The following is a 7,177-nucleotide window of genomic DNA, read 5'->3' as shown; positions in this document are numbered from 1 at the left end:
CCTCTCCATGTTGTCCACATCCCTCCTGAAGTGCGACGCCCAGAACTGGATGCAGTACTCCAACTGTGGCCTGACCAGTGTTGCATAGAGGGGGAGGATCACCTCCTTGGACCTGCTTCAGATGCATCTGTGGATACATGACAAGGTGCGGTTGGCCTTCCTGACTGCATCCATTCTTGTAATCTTCCTTTTTGTGGTTCAGCTCACTGAAGAGTTCCTTGCTAAGCCAAGCTGGTCTTCTGCCATATTTGCTAGTTTTGCTGCACCTCAAGATGGTTTGTTCCTGCACCCTCAGTCAGGTTTAGTGAAAGTACAGCTAGCTCTCCTGGACTCCTCTCCCCCTCAGACTGGCCTCCCAGGGGATCCTGCCCATCAATTACCTATGTGACTCAAAGTCTGCTTTTCTGAAGTCCGGGGTCCTTACTCAGCTGCTCTCCTTTTTTCTTTTCCTCAGGATCCTGAACTGAATCATCTCATGGTTGCTGCTGCCCCAGTTACCATGCACTACTACATCCCCTACCAATTCTTCCCTGTTTGTGAGTAGTAGGTCAAGAAGACATGACCCCTACTTGGCTGCTCTAGCCCTTGAACCAGGAAGTTGTTCCCAACACTCTCCAAAAACTTCCTGGATTGCCTGTGCACATCTAGATTGCTCTTCCAGCAGATATCAGGGTGACTGAAGTCTCCCATGAGAACCAGGGCCTCTGATTGGGTAACTTGTGTTAGCTGTTTGAAGAAAGCCTCCTCCACCACATCCTCCTGGTCTGGTTGTCTCTAGCAGACCCCCACCAAAATGTCACTCTTGTTGCTCTCCCCTCTGTTCTTAACCCAGAGACTTTTGACAGGCCTATCTCCAGTTTCATGCTGGAGCTCTGAGCAATCATATGGCTCTTTTACATAAAGTGCAACTTCTCCTCTTCTCCCCAGCCTGTCCTTCCTGAAGAGTTTATATGCATCCATGGCAGTGTTCCAGTCATGTGAGCTATTCAAAGAAGTGTCTGTTATTCCAATCACATTACATTTCCTGACTTTGCAAGGAATTCCAACTCTTCTTGCTTGTTTCCCAGTTCTGTGCATTGATGTACAGGCAGCTGAAGTAATTAGCTGATTGTCCTACCTTCTCCTGCTTGCGCTTCCTACAGGTCACCCACTTCTTCACTTACCTCAGGGCTTTGATATCAATCCACCAGTGAACCTAGTTTAAATCCCCCTCACTGGGTTTTCAAGCCTGGGAAGATGCTCTTCCCTCTCTCCATCAGCTGGATCCTGTCTCGGCCTAGGAATCCATCTTTTTGTGCCCTCATCCCATAGTCAAAAAGCCAAAGCCCTTCAGGTGACACCATCTGTGCAGCCATGCATTGATCATCAGGACATACCTGCTCCTGCCCTGGCCCTTCCTCTTGACCAGAAAGATCAAGGAGACTATCTCTTGAGCCACTATCACCCTTGCAGCCAGAGACCTGTAGTCACTTTTCATCCGTTCAGGGTCTCCCCTGGCAGTAACATTGCTGCCCACATGAATGAGCAGCATGGGGTAGTAATCAGAGGGGTGGATGAGTCTCCAAGACATCTTGAATCTTGGCTCTGGGTAAGCAGCAGACCCCCCAAGACAACAGGTCAGGCTGACAGATGGATGCTTCCATCCCCTGACAGAAGGGAATCTCCAACTACCACCACCTGTCACTTCTTGGTGGCAGTGGTCTCTATCCTTCCAACGTTGGGGAGGAGTGGGAAATGAAGGTTCCTGCCTTTTCTCATAAGCCATCTTTCCCACGCTTTTAAACATTTCTATTACTCAACTAGACTCTTTCTAAAATTTGCACATCTTTTCTTGAAGTATTGTGCTCAAAATCGGATCCAGTACTCCAGGTGAGGCCTCACCCATACAAAATAAAGTGGAAGAATGACTTTCCTTGACTTGCAAATTACGCTCCTATTAATTCAGGCCAGTAGGCTATTGGCTTTTTTTCCCAACAAGAGCACACTATTGGCTTATATTCAGTTTGTGGTCCACTTTAATCCCCAGGTTCTGCTTTGCACTACTGCAGCCTGGCCATTTCTTCCCCACTATGTATTTGTGTGTTCAAGTTTTCCATCCCAAGTGCAGGATGTTACACTTATAATTATGAAATTTTATTTTATTATTTTTAGATCATTTATACAAGTTATTAAAGTTGCTCTGAATCCTATTCCTACCCTCCAGTGTGTTTGTAAATTCACTCCATTTGATGTTTGCTAATCTGCTAAGTGTGCACTCAAGCCCATCCTCCAAATCAGTACTGAAAATACTAAACAGTACCCAAGACAGACTCCTGGGGAAATTAACTCAATACCTCTTCCCAGTAGCATCAAACCATTGATTAGTCATTGAGCATAAATATCCAGCTAGTCACGTTTCCATGTGCTACTATAATGCTGTGTCTGGAGCTGTTCCAAAGGTTGCATGATTTTTACATAGCTGGAACCTTTCCTTCTCAATACTTACTCACTCCTTTCTGTTCCTGCCCACATATTGCATCATTTGTTTCATTACCCCTTAATTCTCAGGCATGCCTGGCACATAGCTATAGCTTCTTAATGCCCATTGGCTGTGGAGCTGCACCTCCTGTTCCCCAATCCCTTATCTAGCTCTCCAAAAAACACTGCACCTGAGGTCCATGCTTCATGTGCCTTTTTTTGTTATGGCCCCACATATCAATCCAGGATGGAATTCAGGAATTTTTTACTTTTGTCCTCATTCTTAGTAGATACAGTAACCTCTCAAAAATGTATTTATGTGAAAAAGAATTGCTTAAAGATATTTAAAAAAATGCTTGGCATTTTCATTGCAATCAGCTATATTGATTGCAATGGGAGGAAAGTTATTCCAACAGCAAGTATTTTTGAACTTTTCCCCACCCTCCCTTTATAAATGTTAAAGATACTTAGCATTCCTAAAAGTAAAGTTATTTATTAGCTTTTTGGTTGCAGAAAATACAATATAAAAATGCACATAGACTTATTTTGGAAAAGGCATATGCAGAATTAAAAAGGAAAATATCTCTGACTTGCTCCGGGAAGTCATTTAGGAATAAATTGGAATAGTTAATTACAGAAAATTATCTCAATCTAATACTTTCAAGCTAATTTAAATGCTCTGGTCTCTTCCATGGGGAAGACAATCTTTTAATAGCCAAGACTGTTATTATATGGTGTAAGTTTTAACGTTACAAACAAGTATGGCTGAGAATATTTTTAGGGTACACAATTCTAGGAAATTGGTAACCCTATGCATGCAAATGTCCTTAATGACATAAATATGTCTAAAATACTGTGTAGTTAGAAAACTGTAGAATTACATGTAACATCAGGTTATCCATACTATATCTCATTTTGGGCTCTCATAATACAAACATCAGTTCTGTGGAAACACCCCCCCACCTTATATTTGGGATTGACAGAAAGGAGAACAGGTCTTGTTTGTAGAAGTAGTTACTGTCAAGCATTTTTTTATGAATCCCACAAATAGCCTGATATCTGCTGTTGTCAAATACATTATCAGACTGAGACAGGGCTCCTGCTTGCCCTAGCACTGCAGTGCTTCTGGGATCTCTTGTCGCTTAGATGTTTAGGTCCCAGAAGACAGAACATATCCTTTGCCTGGAGGTAAGTGTGTGGGGAGGTGGAAAATGGGGGACGGATGTCTGTTTTTCATTATCCATTGCTGCTTTACTTTCAGTGTGGCTATCTTCTGGCTGCAGAGACCTCCCCTGCATGTCTTCACTTCCGTATGCCTGGCTGCCTATTGGACTCTAAGTGAAGTTCTTAAGACACCTTATTTCTTTGGGTTTCAGTTCCTTTAATGCGACTTCCCAGATGGGAACTGGATTTTCACTGTTTATCAGCTCTCTTTCTTGTCCATAGCATCAGTTTAAACCCAATTCAGTCCTGGCCATACTGCTTATTCTCAGTCCTCTTCCTGGTGAATAGTAACCCACATTAACTTGCACCTGCTTCTTATAACGTCACGTCTGTTCTGAAGCAACAGAGGGCATGTAGATCCTGGCTGTTCCTGGCTGTTTTATATTTGCATAAATTAAAAAAAAAAAATGCTTTCCTGATAAAGTGGTAAGAAGCTTCTGTATTTTTATGACACACAAACCACCCAGCTGCCACGGTGTGCAAGACCATCAGGCTACTTAGTCAGCTACTTAGACCCTACACAGGGGTGAACATTATTTACCCACTGGCTCAACTGGATTTCTCTCTTGCAGTGTCCATACATAACAAGAGGTCCAAAGGGCTTTTTGCATCTGATTCTTGTAAGATTCTTTTATTAAATAATTTAAAATTCATGTGAATTTAAAGTTCCTCTAGTCTTACACCAATGTAAGTGGAATCATAATTTGTCCTAGGGTGTCACGGAGCCTCAGCAAAAGCCACAATTCGCTCCTTTTTTCCAGATTTCAGTAGCCAGAGGAGGAGGAGGGCCAAGCTCTAATTTGACTTCTTTCAGTGCAAATGAATGTATTTTAGAAGCTGCTGATTTGGTTTCACATGTATTGTATAAAATAAAACCCACAACGTTTCATAGTTTCATAGTAGCTAGGGTCAGGAGGGACCTGAACAGATCATCTAGCCTGACCCCCTGCCACAGGCAGGAATGAATGCTGGGTTCACAAGACCCCAGACAGGTGATTATCTAACCTCTTTTTGAATTTACCCAAGGTAGGGGTGAGGACCACTTCCCTGGGAAGTTGGTTCCAGATTCTGGCCACCCTAACTGTAAAATATTGCCTTCTGATCTCTAACCTAAACCTATTCTCCATCAGCTTATTACCATTGTTCCTCATCACCCCAGGCGGTGCTGGGGAGAAAAGGGCTCTTCCTATTTGCTGATGATCTCCCCTGATGAGTTTGTAGGCAGCCACCAGGTCCCCCCTCAGCCTCCTCTTGCTGAGGCTGAACAGGTTCAGGTCCCTCAGTCTCTCCTCATAGGGCCTGTCCTGCAGCCCTCTCACCAAGTGGGTGGCCCTCCTCCGAACTCTCTCCAGGCTGGCCACATCCTTTTTAAAGTGCGGCACCCAGTGAAACACTGAGGCAAAATAGTCATTTAGGAATTCAGTTTCTCTTGAGTGTCAGCAACCAGCTGTCCTGAGTTGTTGAGCAGCGGCTGCACACTCCCATTTATTTTCCTCTTGTTCTCTAAGTACCTAAAAAAGCACTTTTTGTTGTCCTTGATTCCCATTGCTAATCTAAATTCAGTCATTGTCTTAGACTTTCTAATTTGTTCCCTACACGTGTAGGCCGTTGTTCTAATTCTTCCTGGGGCCTGTCCCCAGCTTCCAGTTTTTGTACACCTCTTTCTTCTTTCTAAGGGTGACCGTAATTTCCCTGTTTAGCCAGTAGGGCTTCCCAGGCCAACTTAGTAAGTGGGCAGATACAAATCTGATGATGTTCAATACTGATAAATGTAAGGTACTCCCTCTCGGAGAAAAAAACCTGCAGCAAGCTTATAGGCTTGGCAGTGCTATTATTGCTAGCACCACTGCTGAAAGAGACTTGGGGGTCATGATTGACCACAAAATGAACATGAGCCACCAGTGAGACGTTGCAGCTGGTAAAGCTAATCAAACTCTGGCTTGTATCCATAGATGCTTCTCAAGTAAATCTCAGGATGTCCTCCCATTGTACTCGGCCTTGGTAAGGCCACAGCTGGAGTACTGCATCCAATTCTGGGCTCCTCAATTCAAGAAGGATGTCCAGAGGAGAGCCACATGCATGATCAGAGGGCAAGCAAATAGGCCTTATGAAGAGAGGCTGAGAGCCATGGGACTCTTCAGCCTGGAAAAGCATAGGCTCAGGAGGGACTTGGTGGCTCCCTATAAATACATAAGGGGTGTACATCAGGATCTGGGAGAACATCTGTTCACCAGAGCGCCCCCAAGGTAAAACAAGGACCAACGATCATAAACTCCTCCAAGACCATTTCAGGCTGAACATAAGAAAAAATTTCTTTACTGTCTGAGCCCCCAAGACCTGGAACAGACTCCCTCCAGAAGTGGTGTAGGCACCTACTCTTGACTCCTTCAAGAAATGTTTGGCAGCTTATCTTGCTGGGATACTTTGATCCTAGCTGACTTCCTGCCCCTGGGGTAGGTGGCTGGACCTGAAGGGATTCGAGGTCCCTTCTAGCCCTAACATCTATGAAATCTATGAAATGAGCAAGCAAGAAAACATCAGAGACGAGAACAGTTTTAGAAGGTGAAAGAAAACAAAAGATTGCTGAGAGTGCATTTAACAATTTTATGCTAGTTAGGTTTGATTTAAGACAAGATATAACATAAATAGGAAACATAATAGACACATGAATATTAGAGTAGAACATATTAGGAACATTTTAATATTTGTTTGGCCTTATTTAGTAAGATTTTGAAACTGAGCCAGGTACAAGAGTATAGAAGTCCAGGTTCATCTTGGAATCTTTGCTCTTCAGCCTTGAACTACAGTTCTTGCTGAACAACCCGTCTCCAGACATAGTTGCTGACTTCTATTTTTGCTGGGGGGGCCTAAGATGATGCCCCCCACACATGGCATGGCCAGAGCAGAGCCAAGTGGAGCCTGTGGGGGAGCAGGGGTGGATGCGGGCTTCCTACTACAGCCTCATAGTTTCCTGCCCTGCTGCCCTGCTGCCCTGCCCCCAGGAGCTCTGTGCTGGCCACACTGCCATGGTGAGGTGCCCTCTGCCCACCCAGGAGCAGCAAGGGTGGTGGCACAAAGTTGTGTCCCTCATTGCTGCCAGACAGGTAAGGGGCACCTCACCATGGTGATGCAGCTGGTGTAGGGCTCCTAGGGGGAGGGCAGAAGGGCAGGGAGCCCCAAGGCTGCAGCAGGAAGCCTGCATCTGCCCCCACCCCAGGCACAAATCTCAGGGAGGATGTGCCCTGCAATTCCTCCCTCCCCAGGACTGTGTACAGTGGCAGAGAGCTGGTGCCTCACCCTCTGGGCAAGCTGTCCATGGCTCTGTCCCACTCCCCACCCCAGCCCCAGCCCCACTCCCAGGCTCCATGCACTGCCCTGGAGTCATGCAGCCCAGGACTTGGACTTGATGCTCCTACTTCAGGACTGTCTCACCCTATTAGGGACAGGCGATCATCCCACTCTCTTCCTGAGGTTGGCTGGGGGGGGGGGGGGGGGG

This window comes from Gavialis gangeticus, unplaced genomic scaffold (assembly GCF_001723915.1).
Source record: "Gavialis gangeticus isolate Ggan-Ray unplaced genomic scaffold, GavGan_comp1, whole genome shotgun sequence".
NCBI classification, from domain to species: domain Eukaryota; kingdom Metazoa; phylum Chordata; order Crocodylia; family Gavialidae; genus Gavialis; species Gavialis gangeticus.
The sequence above is the reverse complement of the archived record's forward strand: the minus strand, read 5'-3'. Positions refer to the sequence as shown.